Source organism: Chiloscyllium plagiosum, unplaced genomic scaffold (genome assembly GCF_037043375.1).
Source record: "Chiloscyllium plagiosum isolate Xiang-an unplaced genomic scaffold, Cpla_swu_hap1 HiC_scaffold_47, whole genome shotgun sequence".
Classification (NCBI taxonomy): Eukaryota; Metazoa; Chordata; class Chondrichthyes; order Orectolobiformes; family Hemiscylliidae; genus Chiloscyllium; species Chiloscyllium plagiosum.
Window position 1 is genome coordinate 8171708 of NW_028270185.1, and position 15014 is coordinate 8186721.

The 15014-nt window shown below is 52.0% G+C and overlaps 1 protein-coding gene across 3 annotated transcripts in view; it reads right to left on the reverse strand.

Moving 5' to 3' along the window:
- Window positions 1–13729, reverse strand: part of LOC122542695 (TNF receptor-associated factor 3-like) — a 70680-nt gene extending 56951 nt beyond the window's left edge. For all 3 annotated transcript variants that reach the window (XM_087983903.1, XM_087983902.1, XM_087983901.1), the window contains exon 1: window positions 13248–13729. The gene's annotated coding sequence lies outside the window, so the exon portion shown is untranslated. The remainder of the gene's footprint in view (window positions 1–13247) is intronic.
- Between the last annotated feature and the right edge of the window lie 1285 nt (window positions 13730–15014).

Here is a 15014-nt window from a genome sequence, read left to right on the forward strand (position 1 = left end):
CAGGAGCTCGATGTGACATAAATGCCTTAAGTTAAAAATCACACAACACCAGGTTACAGGATTATTTGGAAGCACTAGCTTTCAGAGCACTGCTCCTTCATCAGGTGGCTGGGAGCAGCGCTCCGGAAACTAGTGCTTCCAAATAAACCTGTCGGACTGGAAGGGCTTTTGCCTGAAAAGTTGATTTTCCTGCTCTTCGGATGCTGCCTGGCCTGCTGCGCTTTTCCAGCACCACTCTAATCTTGACTCTGATCTCCAGCATCTGCAGTCCTCACTTCCGCCCAGTTGGTGTTTAACTTTGTCCAACACTGGCTCCTCCACATCATAAGTGCCATAAACAGAGGAATGAACACGTGGGTTTGAACTGACAGTCTCTGCATTGAGACTGAGTTCAGTTCACACCATGTGTGAACAGGGAGAATCCTTCCCTTCCCTGTCTTCCTTCATTTCCAGAGACCGGGAATACTGCAGCGAGCAACTCCCCTCCTGACTCCCCAAAGCCTGTCCCACCATCTACAAGGCACAAGTCAGGAGTGTGATGGAATACTCCCCACTTGCCCCGGATGGGGGCAGCTCCAACAACACTCAAGAAGCTCAACACCATCCAGGATAAAGCAGCCCCCGCTCGATTGGCACCACATCCACAAACATCCACTCCCTCCACCCCTCGACGCTCAGTAGCAGCGGTGTGTACTGACTACAAGACGCACTGCAACAACTCACCAAAGATCCTCAGGCAGCACCTTCCAAACCCACAGCCACTTCCATCAGGAAGGACAAGGGGCAGCAGATACATGGGAACACCACCCCCTGCAACTTCCCCTCCACTCACCATCCTGACTTGGAAATATATCACTGTGATTCAAGATAAAGAAGACGACAGGTGACTCCAGACCCACAGCGACGTGGTTGAGTCTTAACTGCCCTCTGGGGCAATTAGGGATGGGTAGTAAATGCTGGCCTAGCCAGTGACACCCTCATACTATGAATGAATGAAAGGAAAGTCCTTACCATGAACCACTGAGAGTCATAGTGTCAGAGAGATGTACAGCACGGAAACAGACCCTTCGGTCCAACTCGTCCATGCTGACCAGATATCCTAACCCAATCTAGTCCCACCTGCCAGCACCCGGCCCATATCCCTCCAAACCCTTCCTATTCATATACCCATCCAGATGCCTTTTAAATGTTGCAATTGTACCAGCCTCCACCACTTCCTCTGGCAGCTCATTCTATACACGCACCACCCTCTGAGTGAAAAGGTTGGCCTTTAGGTCTCTTTTATATCTTTTCCCTCTCACCCTAAACCTATGCCCTCTAGTTCTGGACTCCCCCCACCCCAGGGAAAAAATCCTATCTATTTACCCTATCCATGCCCCTCATGATTTTTTAAACCTCTATAAGGTCATGGCACCCAGTAGAGCCCCTTAAAAGGGTATTTGTTGCTTCATTACAATCAACGTGCACTAACTTGGGGGAATGATCACTTTAGGCCCCACTTTGACCTGTTGGGTGGTAGTGTCCCTATCTCTGAGCCTGGAGGCTGGAAAAGCACAGCAGGCCAGGCAGCATCCGAGGAGCAGGAAAATCGATGTTTTGGGCAAAAGCCCTTCAACAAGACTTTTAAAAAAGAGTTGCATTTATGCGGCACCTTTCAAAACCACCAACACACAGCCCGTAAACAGCTACTGATGAGTCGTCACGTGGGAGGCCAGGAGCGCACAGCAAGATCCCACAAACTATCGCGTGGCATTCGTCAGATTTCCCCAGATGGAATACCCCATACTTGCCCTGGATGGGAGCAGCCCCCAACAACACGCAAGATGCTTGACACCATCCAGGACAAAACAACCCCAGCTTGATTGGCACCACATCCACTCCATCCACAATTTTCGGGAATTGTTCACCCATAAGCGCCATTGACTGGACTGAATGTGTGACCAGGCCTTGGTTGATTCACTGACAACCGAAAGAATTGCTGTAAATCAGAAACTAAAGGCAGGAAATTACCGGAAAAGCTCAGCAGGTTTGGCAGCATCGATGGAGCCGACTCAGGGATGGTGACGGCCCCATTGGTATCCTTACAATCCAGAGACCCAGGTAATATTCTGCGTTCGAATCCCGCAACGGAATTTGAATTCAATAAATTGGGTGGCCCAGTGGCACAGTGGTTAGCACTGCTGCCTCACAGTGTCAGAGACCCGGGTTCAATTCCTGACTCAGGCGACTGACTGTGTGGAGTTTGCACATTCTCCCCGTGTCTGCGTGGGTTTCCTCCGGGTGCTCCGGTTTCCTCCCACAGTCACAAAGATGTGCAGGTTAGGTGAATTGGCCATACTAAATTGCCCATAGTGTTAGGTGAAGGGTAAATGTAGGGGTATGGGTGGATTGCGCTTCGACGGGGCGGTGTGGACATGTTGGGCCGAAGGGCCTGTTTCCACACTGTAATGTAATCTAATCTATTCTAAAAAAAAATCTGGAATGAAGAGTCTAATGATGACCAGGAATCCACTGTTGGAGAAAACTCCATCTGGGTCACTAATGCCCTTTAGGGAAGGAATCTGCCTGGCCTGGGCCTACCCGTGACTCCAGACCCACAGCGATGGGGTTGACTCTTAACTGCCCTCTGGGGCAATTAGGGATGGGCAATAAATGCTGGCCAGGGACACCCTCATCGGTGAATGAGTTTACGAATAAAGATGCTGCCAGACCTGCTGAGCTTTTTCCAGCCATTTCTGCTCTTGTTGATCAATCCATCGGCCAATGCCAGAGAAGCTTCTGGAAGGACGTTCTGTGATAAATGTTAGCAGCACAAAGGATTTTGCAGGAGGAGACGTCGAGACCAACATTTGAGACGCACGTGCTCCGAAATGATCTTCAGAAAAGACGGAGGCTAATGAGGCAAGATTGGCACGGTGGTTAGCACTGCTGCCTCACAGCACCAGAGACCCAGGTTCGATTCCTGCCTCAGGTGACCGTCTGTGTGGAGTTTGCACATTCTCCCCGTGTCTGCGTGGGTTTCCTCCGGGTGCTCCGGTTTCCTCCCACAGTCCACAGGTGTGCAGGTCAGGAGAACTGACCGTGCTAAATTGCCCATAGTGTTAGGTGCATACGTCAGAGATATATATATAGGGCGGCGGGTTGCTTTCCAGAGTGTCAGTATGGACTGGACGGGCCAAATGGCCTGTTTCCATACTGTAGGGAATCTAACCTACATTGAGACCAAAGTTGGCCGCTTCAATCAAATCAGGGTAGAATTTATTTCGAGCTAAGCTGGTAAGAGTGAAAGTTGCAGTTGAAGATGAATCGAGTCAAAGTTAAAGTGGGTGGTAAGGAGGGTGTGCTGCCTTTATTGGTCAGGAAATTGGGTACAAGAGTCAGGATGCCGTGTTGCAGCTTTATAAGATGTTGGTTAGGCCATACTTAGAGCATTGCGTTCAGTTCTGGTCACCACATTACAATAAGAATGTGGAGCTTTTGGAGAGGGTGCAGAAGAGGATTACCAGGATGCTGCCTGGATTAGAGGGTATGGGCTACAAGGAGAGGCTAGAAAAACTCGGGTTGTTTTCTCTGGAGACTGAGGGGAGACTCGATAGAAATCTACCAAATTATGAGATGCTCAGATAGGGTTGATAGTCAGAATCTTTCTTCCCAGAGTTGAAATGTCTAAAACTAGCCTGCATGCGTTTAAGGATGAGAGGGGAGAGGTTAAAGGAGATCTGAAGGGAAAGTTTTTCAACACAGAGAGTGTTCCAGCCTCAGGCGACTGACTATGGAGTTTGCACATTCTCCCCGTGTCTGCGTGGGTTTCCTCCAGGTGCTCCGGTTTCCTCCCACAATCCTAAGGTGTGCAGGTTAGGGTGGACTGGCCATGCTAAATTGTCCCATAGTGCCCAGGGATGTGCAGGTTAGGGTAGACTGGCCATGCTAAATTGTCCCATAGTGTCCAGGGATGTTCAGGTTAGGGTGGATTGGCCGTGCTAAATTGTCCCATAGTGCCCAGGGATGTGCAGGTTAGGGTGGATTGGCCATGCTAAATTGCCCCATAGTGCTCAGGGATGTGCAGGTTAGGGTGGATTGGCCATGCTAAATTGCCCCATAGTGTCCAAGGATGTGCAGGTTAGGGTGGATTGGCCATGCTAAATTACCAGGGATGTGTAGGTTAGGGTGGATTGGCCGTGCTAAATTGCCCCATACTGTCCAAGGATGTGCAGGTTAGGGTGGATTGGCCGTGCTAAATTGCCCCATAGTGTCCAAGGATGTGCAGGTTAGGGTGGGTTGGCCATGCTAAATTACCAGGGATGTGCAGGTTAGGGTGGATTGGCCGTGCTAAATTGCCCCATAGTGCCCAGGGATGTGCAGGTTAGGGTGGATTGGCCGTGCTAAATTGCCCCATAGTGTCCAAGGATGTGCAGGTTAGGGTGGATTGGCCGTGCTAAATTGCCCCATAGTGCCCAGGGATGTGCAGGTTAGGGTGGATTGGCCGTGCTAAATTGCCCCATAGTGCCCAGGGATGTGCAGGTTAGGGTGGATTGGCCGTGCTAAATTGCCCCATAGTGTCCAAGGATGTGCAGGTTAGGGTGGATTGGCCGTGCTAAATTACCAGGGATGTGTAGGTTAGGTGCATTAGTCAGGGATAAAGGTATCGTAATGGGAAAGGGGTTTGGGTGGGATACTCTTCAGAGGGTCAGTGTGGACTTGTTGGGCTGAAGGGCCTGTTTCACACTGTAGGGATTCTATGATCTAGAGTGGTAGGAGTCTGGAATGCCAGGGGTGATGGGTGGTGGGGGCAGATACAATAGGGGTGTTTAAGAGGGTTTTAGATGAGCAGATGGATATGCAGGGAAAGGAGGGATATGGACCAAGGGCAGGCAGAAGGGATTAGTTTAATTTGGCGTCACGTTCAACATAACACTGTGGACCGAAGGGCCTGTTCCTGTGCTCTATGTTCTAAAGTGAACTTAAATGAAGATAGTTAAAGTGGAAGTTAGAGGAAATAAAATGTAAATGTTGCAAAGAATGCATGTTTTGTATTGAGTCATGGTACCTAAAGAGTTAAATAAAGAATGCTTGCATTAACTCCCTGCCTTTAGTCTGTCACACAAGGGAAGTACACTGGCTAAAAGGTTCACTGACAAGGTGAAGATCTTCCTACTTTGTCCCCAGTCATCCTGGGTCGAATCCTGTGATCACTCATCCACAGGTCATTGACTCACCGGCAAAAGGTGAGAAGATACTGCGGAGTTTTCGAGGGAGCCCCCCCACCCCCCCAGGGCTGAAATCTATCGATTTCTTCCCAAACTCATCACCACAAGTACCGCCTTAATCTGGACAATATACTGCAGACCTGAATCAAGCAAGGGAAATGCTGGAGAAACTCAGCAGGTCTGTGGAGAGAGAAACAGAGTTCACGTTTCAAGTCCACTGACCTTTCTTCAGTTCTGCATTCCGAATATCAACTCTGATTTGCTTTCTCGCTTTGTACGGGTGCTGGCCAACCTACAGAGTTTCTCCAGCGTTCTCCTAGTTTCTGTCATGTCTCAATCGCTTACCAGCTATCACCATGACCTACTCTCAAAAAACCATCACAACTACTGATAGTTCCTCTGCTGGCACTTCAGATCATACATTGTAGAAGCAGGCCATTCAGCCCATCCAATCCACACCAACCCTCCTAAGAGCATCCCACCCAGACCCATCACCCTGTTCCTGTGGCTGACCCACACACCCCCGGACAATATGGGGTGATTTAGCACGTCCAATCCACCCTACGCTATTGGACTGTGGGAGGAAACCCACGCAGACACTGGGAGATTGTGCAAACTCCACACAGACAGTCGCCCGAGGCTGGAATCGAACCCGGGACCGTGGCGCTGTGAGGCAGCAGCGCTAACCAATGAGCCAAATGCCAACAGGTAATACAACACCGTAACTACTCTGAGCATGGCACCCAGGAACAATGCCATTTCGGGATCCACACACTTCCTTCCATCCAACTTTCATCTTAGTTAAATTAATTAAACAGAAACCTTGAAGGAAAATGGAATTAAAAGAGGATTACGTCTTTACGGCGCCTAGTTGCTCCTCCTGCTTCTTGCCCACTGCACTTTCCTGGAGTTTAATCGATGGCTCCTGGAGGGGTTTGGACAATCCCACAGGAGCTGGCAAAGGGTGGCGAATGTACCAAAAGATGCATCAGTTCGAAAAGTCTTCTCTCGTCGGGAGGGTGCTGCATTGTTTTTTTTTTCCCCAAAGCGCTGACTGCGCCTTCATCTGTCTCTCGCCCAATCTACCATTTCTTCTGTGCAGCCACGGAGGCTAGTCCACTGTTGGAGGCTGCGTGCTATCCGTCAGGGTTAACCCTGCCCTCTAAATACACCGTCCGTAGCAGGTAGCATGGTGCTGGAAGGTTCCACCTCACTAAGCATTTCCCAATGCACAACCGATTAACTCTGAGGGCTTATTGACAAGATGATCAGGGGAGTGTCTCCTACTGACATTTGCAAACGCACAAGAAACAACTCCATATGGCAGTGGCTCAGTGGTTAGCACTGCTGCCTCACGGCGCCACCCTCGGGCGACTGTCTGTGTGTGGAGTTTGCATATTCTCCCTGTGTGTGTGTGAGTTTCCTCCGGGTGCTCCAGTTTCCTCCCACAGTCCCAAAGATGTGCAGGTTAGGGTGAATTGGCCGTGCTAAATTGTCCCGTAGTGTTCAGGGATGTGTAAGTTAGGTGCATTAGTCAGGAGTAAATGCAGAGGAATGGGTTTGGGTGGGATACTCTCCAAAGGGTCACTTGTTGGGCCAAAGGGCCTGTTTCCACATTCTGGGGATGCCATGATACACTGGCTGTCCAAAAGGCCCAGCGATGCTGAGCCCTGACATTTCCCCTCTAGGCCCCGGAATACCCCATCCCAAATTCACATCTCCCGGCCTCCCGGAATGAGTGAGCTTAACCTGGCACCAAAACAGGTTATTTTGGAAGGCGACAAAACTCGCTATTGCTGAACCGAACTCAGTAATCGGCAGAAATGGCCGAGCGAGGGGGCAAACATGGGGCAGGTTGAGTACAATATGGGACATGTGCAATTGTTCACTTCCGCCCATCGAGTCCACACTGACCCTCCAAAGAGCATCGCACCCAGACCCACGCATCCCCATCCCTGCATTTCCTATGGCTAACCCACACATCCCTGGGCACTATGGGGCAATTTAGCATGGCCAATCCACCCTAACCTGCACATCCCTGAACACTATGGGGTAATTTAGCATGGCCAATCCACCCTAACCTGCATATCCCTGGACACTATGGGATAATTTAGCATGGCCAATCCACCCTAACCTACACATCCCTAGACACTATGGGACAATTTAGCATGGCCAATCCACCCTAACCTGCACATCCCTGGGCACTATGGGACAATTTAGCACGGCCAATCCACCCTAACCTGCACATCCCCTGGGCACTATGGGACAATTTAGCACGGCCAATCCACCCTAACCTGCACATCCCTCGACACTATGGGACAATTTAGCATGGCCAATCCACCCGAAACTGCACATCCCTCGACACTATGGGGTAATTTAGCATGGCCAATCCCCCCTAACCTGCACATCCCTGGATACTATGGGACAATTTAGCACGGCCAATCCATCCTAACCTGCACATCCCTGGACACTATGGGACAATTTAGCATGGCCAATCCACCCTAACCTGCACATCCCTGGCACTATGGGACAATTTAACACGGCCAATCCATCCTAACCTGCACATCCCTGGCACTATGGGACAATTTAACACGGCCAATCCACCCTAACCTGCACATCCCCTGGGCACTATGGGACAATTTAGCATGGCCAATCCACCCTAACCTGCACATCCCCTGGGCACTATGGGACAATTTAGCACGGCCAATCCATCCTAACCTGCACATCCCCTGGGCACTATGGGACAATTTAGAACGGCCAATCCACCCTAACCTGCACATCCCCTGGGCACTATGGGACAATTTAGCACGGCCAATCCATCCTAACCTGCACATCCCTGGACACTATGGGACAATTTAGCACGGCCAATCCACCCTGACCTGCACATCTTTGGACTGTGGGAGGAAACCGGAGCACCCGGAGGAAACCCACGCAGGCACGGGGAGAACGTGTATATTTCTACACAGGCAGTTGCCCGAGGGTGGGATCGAACCCTGATCCCTGACGCTGTGAGGTAGCAGTGCTAACCACTGGGTCAAGCTCCCTAAGGGTATTGTGGGTCAACCTACAGCATGTGGACTGCAGTGGGATTGAGGTGGCAGCTCACCCCCACCTTCTCGGAATCACACAAGTGTCACGGTACAGAAGGAGGCCTTTCAGCCCATCATCTCTGCTGCAGTAAATGAGCATCATTACCCAGTGCCGGTTTCCTGCCTTCACCTTTCACCCTTGCACAACCATCTCATGCCCTCCTGAACACCCCAACACAACCGGCTACATTCCACACCCCAACCTCCTCGCTCAGAGAAGAAACCTCTTTTCGCACGTCACAATTTGCTCTTTTCTTTTGCAGCCATTTTCTATCTGACCCCCGTCTCTGATTCTCGTTTCCTCAACGGAGCGTTGACACGGCTCCTCCCAATCGGTTTGATCTAGCCCCTTCGCAAAAAGAAAATCTCTTCCCTTCCAGCAGTCCCCCTTCACCAGACTCTCTTCATCGCTGCCATTGCTCGTCCCTGGACCCCCTTCTCCTGCGCTCACTCCACGCCAGCTTGAGAGGGAACAATGCTAGCCCAGCCACCCGAGCTAACAGCCACAAAAACGTGGCTGTGGAGTTTCCAGTGTGCTGCCTGCAGTACAAAAGAACAAAGAAAATTTACAGCCCAGGCACAGGCCCTTCGGCCCAACAAGCCTGAGCCTATCCAAATCCACTGTCTAAACCTGTCGCCCAATTCCTAAGCATCTGCATCCCTCTGCTCCCCTCCTACTCTGCATCTGAACGGACGCATCTTAACTGAATCTACCATGCCTGCCTCTACCACATCTGCGTTTCAGATACCCACCACCCTCTGTATGAAGTACTTACTGCGTGTATCCCCCTTAAACTTCCCACCTCTCACCTTAAAAGCATGACCTCTCGTTATTGATTCCTTCACCCTGGGGAAACAGCTTGTCTCCACCCACCCTGTCGAGACCAAATAGAATAAGGAGAGGTTGGACTAACTTAGGCCATTTTTATTCTGGAGCCGCAAAGGCTGAGAGGCTCGAAATCTATAAAATCATGAGAGACGTGGGTAGGGCTGAAGGTCAGAATGCTTCTCCCATGTTGAAATATCTAAACGTGCATTTAAGGTGAGAGGGGGCAAATCTGAAGGAGGTGTGAGGGGCAAATGTTTTACCCAGAGAGAGTAATAAGGTGCTCCGAAAGCTAGTGCTTCCAATTAAACCTGTTGGACTATAACCTGGTGTTGTGTGATTTTTAACTTTGTCCACCCCAGTCCAACAGCGGCACCTCCAAATGGAGATTATTTTAACTTGACGTCATGTTTGGGACAACATGGTGGGCTGAAGGGCCTGTTCCTTTGCTGTACTATGCTATATTACAACAAGTAATGAAGAAGGGAACTTTATTGCGAGAGTGCAATTTGCCGAGCCATGGCAGGGAACAAAAAAGCCACACAAACACCATGGCACTGAACACATTTAGTACACAATGCATTTCCATTTTAACTTAAGATTTAAACCTCTCGGGTTCAGAAGAATGAGGGTGGACCTTGTAGATATCTGTAAAATTCAAATTGGACTGGACAGGGTAAACACAGGGCAGATATTCCTAATGACCTAGGGGTCAAGAACGAGGGGGTCACAGTTTAAGGAGAGGGGGAGAAATGTCTCCACTCAGAGAGTGGGGGAGCCTGTGGAATTCTCTGTCACAGAAAGCAATTGAGGGCAAAGCATTGAATGTCTTCAAGAAGGATTTGGATAGTGTTCTCAAGGCTAAATGGACCAAAGGGAATGGGAGAGAAACTGGGAACAGCGGATGGAGTTGGATGAACAGCCATGATCCTACAGAATCGGGGAGCAGGTTTGAAGGGCCGAGTGGCCTACTCCGGTATCGCTGTTTAACGGTTGCATTCAAGCTATGAACATCTGCACAGTCGCAAACACAACTGACTCAGAGGCAAAATGCAACAGATTCTTCTCACAATCCAGACACCGTCAGCTACATGTGCTCACATTACTGAGGGGGCGCCGCACTGTCGGAGGGTCATTACTGAGGGGGCGCCGCACTGTCAGAGGGTCATTACTGAGGGAGTGCCACACTGTCAGAGGGTCAGTGCTGAGGGGGCGCCACACTGTCAGAGGGTCAGTGCTGAGGGGGCGCCACACTGTCAGAGGGTCAGTGCAGAGGGAGTGCCACACTATCAGAGGGTCAGTGCTGAGGGGGCGCCGCACTGTCAGAGGGTCAGTGCTGAGGGGGCGCCACACTGTCAGAGGGTCATTACTGAGGGAGTGCCACACTGTCAGAGGGTCATTACAGAGGGAGTGCCACACTGTCAGAGGGTCATTACAGAGGGAATGCCACACTGTCAGAGGGTCAGTGCAGAGGGAGTGCAGCACTGTCAGAGGGTCATTACTGAGGGGGCGCCGCACTGTCGGAGGGTCAGTGCTGAGGGGGTGCCGCACTGTCAGAGGGTCATTACTGAGGGAGCGCTGCACTGTCGGAGGGACAGTGCTGAGGGAGTGTCGCACTGTCAGAGGGTCAGTGCAGAGGGAGTGCCACACTGTCGGAGGGACAGTGCTGAGGGAGTGTCGCACTGTCGGAGGGTCAGTGCAGAGGGAGTGCCACACTGTCAGAGGGTCAGTGCAGAGGGAGTGCCACACTGTCGGAGGGTCAGTGCTGAGGGAGTGCCACACTGTCGGAGGGTCAGTGCTGAGGGAGTGCCGCACTGTCGGAGGGTCAGTGCTGAGGGAGTGGGCACTGTCGGAGGGACAGTGCTGAGGGAGTGTCGCACTGTCGGAGGGTCGCTGCTGTGGTAGTGTCGCACTGTCGGAGGGTCAGTGCTGAGGGAGTGCCACACTGTCAGAAGGTCAGTGCAGAGGGAGTACTGCACTGTCGGAGGGTCAGTGCTGAGGGAGTGCAGCACGGTCGGAGGGTCAGTGCTGAGGGAGTGCCGCACTGTCGGAGGGTCAGTGCTGAGGGAGTGGGCACTGTCGGAGGGACAGTGCTGAGGGAGTGTCGCACTGTCGGAGGGTCGCTGCTGTGGTAGTGTCGCACTGTCGGAGGGTCAGTGCTGAGGGAGTGCCACACTGTCAGAAGGTCAGTGCAGAGGGAGTACTGCACTGTCGGAGGGTCAGTGCTGAGGGAGTGCAGCACGGTCGGAGGGTCAGTGCTGAGGGAGCGCTGCACTGTCGGAGGGCCATTACTGAGGGAGCAGCGCACTGTCGGAGGGTCAGTCCTGAGGGAGTGCCGCACAGTCGGAGGGTCAGTGCTGAGGGAGTGCCGCACTGTCGGAGGGTCAGTGCTGAGGGAGTGCCACACTGTCAGAGGGTCAGTACTGAGGGAGTGCGGTACTGTTGGAGAATCTGTGTTGTGGGAGTGCTGCACTGTCAAAGGGTCAGTGCTGAGGGAGTGCCGCATTGTCGGAAAGTCAATGCTGAGGGAGTGCCGCACTGTTGGAGGGTCAGTGCTGAGGGAGTGCCGCACTGTCGGAGGGTCAGTGCTGAGGGAGTGCCGCACTGTGGGAGGGTCAGTGCTGAGGGAGTGCTGCACTGCTGGAGGGTCAGTGCTGAGGGAGTGCCACACTGTTGGAGGGTTAGTACTGAGGGAGTGCTGCACTGTCAGAGGGTCAGCGATGAGGGATCGCTGCACTGTTGGAGGGTGAGTGCTGAGAGAGTGCTGCACTGCTGTCAGAGATCCAGCCCTCCCCCAGTATCCTGGGTAAATGTTTACCCCTGAACCAGCCCCACTACCACAAGTAGATCATCCAGCCATTCTCACAGTGCAGACTATGGGATCTTTCTGTGTACCAGATGGCTGCCACCCTGTCCACACACTGCGACAGTGATATCACAAACGAAAATGAATTCGGAGGCCATGCACTATCTTGGGGCACTCTGAGCTTTTAAGACCCACTGCAGCAATTAAAGGCCACCTTCCCATTTGCCATCGGTCTCAATAGTTTCACAACTCCCCCCGTTCCCAGCTCACTGCCAAGTCCATGCAAGACATAAGGGCAGCCGACCCCCATATACTGCTGTCGGAGGGTCAGTGCTGAGGGAGTGCCACACTGTCGGAGGGTCAGTGCTGAGGGAGTGCCGCACTGTCGGAGGGTCAGTGCTGAGGGAGTGCCGCACTGTCGGAGGGTCAGTGCTGTGGGGGTGCCGCACTGTCGGAGGGTCAGTGCTGAGGGAGCGCTGCACTGTTGGAGGGTCAGTGCTGAGGGAGTGCCACACTGTCGGAGGGTCAGTGCTGAGGGAGTGCTGCACTGTCGGAGGGTCAGTGCTGAGGGAGTGGGCACTGTCAGAGAGTCAGTGCTGAGGGAGTGCCACACTGTCGGAGGGTAGTGCTGAGGGAGTGGGCACTGTCGGAGGGTCAGTGCTGAGGGAGTGCTGCACTGTTGGAGGGTCAGTGTTGAGGGAGTGCCACACTGTCGGAGGGTCAGTGCTGAGGGTGTGCCGCACTGCTGTTGGAGGTCCCAGGTTTGATTCCAGCCTTGGATGACTGTCTGTGTGGGGTTTGCACAGTCTCCCCATGTCTGTGTGGGTTTGCTCCGGGTTCTCCGGTTTCCTCCCACAGTCCAAGGCTCCCAAGATGTGCAGGTCAGCTGAATTGGCCAGGCTAAATTGCCATAGTCAGAGGGAAATGGGTCTGGGTGGGTTACTCTTCGGAGGGTCGGCGTGGACTTGTTGGGCTGACGGGCCTGTTTCCATGCTGTAAGGATACTAATCAAATCTAATCAAATACAGTACAAACTCAATTATCCCAACAGCAATTATCCAAATTTCAGATTATCTGAACAAGATCTCAAGGTCCCGATGATTGGATAAATCCAAACATTCGATTTTCCGAATGAAATACTCCCCGCCCATGTCATTCGGATAATCGGGTTTGCCAAACTCGAGAAAACACCCATCACCTCGCTCACTCGTGCTTTCCATGAGTTGGCTCCCACATTCTTCACCTGTGCGCAGAGGGGAATTCCTCACCATTTGCTTCGGATTAACCACGACCTTAAACGAAGGCAGGAATTCAATTACCTTTTAGAAAACGGTTGTGGCATAACAGGGTTGGGCTGAAAATCAAATCGAGACACTTGCTTCGGACCCAGCTTCATCCACAGCCATCGCCAAGTCTGTACTAACCCCTGGCAGGGGCTGGTACTTTCTATCAAGGGAGACGAAGTGAATGGTGCAGCTCAGCAGAAGGCAGCTTTACCCCGGGCTCAGTCAAGCCTTTCAGACTTTACCGATTTACTAACAGTGGAAAGCACCCTGTGCTTAATCTCGTCCTTCTTCTGAGTCGGTCCCTCTCCCACAAGTTGACAGAAAACACACAGAGAAAAAAAAAAATTGGTTTCCTTTTGGAAATCCCCAGTTCAGTTCTGACCTATCATCATTCCACTTCTGTGTAACCCCTTCAGTACAGACCTCCACCAGTTCAATTCTAGTATGAAGAGTGAGAACAGAAAAATGGTCCCAATGTGATGCCAGTCAGTGTGCCATCGCTCACACATCAGCTCGCTCCCTAACCCTAGCCCCAAGCCTTCCCAATGTAACACAGGTTCCTTAAGGGAGGGTTTTAGTGACGTGAAAATGTGACCATACATTTCCTTTTTACAAATTCTTATCTCTGTTGCTGCTTGTTCTGCAAATGACTTGCACCTCAATCATAGTCCACCAATTCAAGGCCTCACAGTTTTCGCTCCAGGTTCATGGGTTCAAACCCCACCCCGGCAGCTAGGAAGGAGGGGGAGCGGGGAGGGGGGGCGGGGAGGGAGTTGATTTCGCTCACCTCTGCAGTTGTTGCTGTAAAATACTGTCAAAACCCATCTAGGCCCAGGTTAGGGGAGGGGAGATCTGCCAACCTTACCCAGTCTGGGTCTACACGTGACTGCAGACTCGCAGCAACTGGGGAGGTGGGGAGCTGACTCCTAACTGCTCTCGGAAATGGCACAGCTCAAGGGGCTGCAAGTCTATGCCACGCAAAGACAGGGTCTTTTCCCTGGGGTGGGGGAGTCTATTTATCCTATCCATGCCCCTCATGATTTTATAAACCTCTATAAGGTCACCCCTCAGCCTCCGATGACAGTACCTACCACTACGCCTCCAACCTCCTGTCACGGCACACCACATGAGGATTTCACTTTTCAATTTCCTTTACCCTTGCGTGGCATAGACTTGCAGCCCGTCCCCAACTGCCCCTTGAGCTGTGCCATTTCCGAGAGCAGTTAGGAGTCAGCTCCCCACCTCCCCAGTTGCTGCGAGTCTGCAGTCACGTGTAGACCCAGACTGGGTAAGGTTGGCAGATCTCCCCTCCCCTAACCTGGGCCTAGATGGATTTTGACAGTATTTTACAGCAACAACTGCAGAGGTGAGCGAAATCAACTCCCTCCCCGCCCCCTCCCCCCTCCCCCTCCTTCCTAGCTGCCGGGGTGGGGTTTGAACCCATGAACCTGGAGCGAAAACTTGCAGCCCGTCCCCAACTGCCCCTTGAGGGCATAGGTTTAGGGTGAGAGGGAAAAGTCGTAAGAGACCAAAGGGGCAACCTTTTCACCCAGAGGGTGGTATCTGTACGGAATGAGCTGCCAGAGGAAGTGGTGGAGGCTGGTACAATTACAACATTTAAAAGGCATCTGGGTGGGTATATGAATAGGAAGGGTTTAGAGGGATATGGGCCAAGTGCTGGCAAATGGGACTGGATTAATTTAGGGTATCTGGTCAGCCTGGGCGAGTTGGACCGAAGGGTCTGTTTCCGTGCCGTACATCTCTGTGTCTCCAGGATTAGCTAATCCTTAGGATTAATTG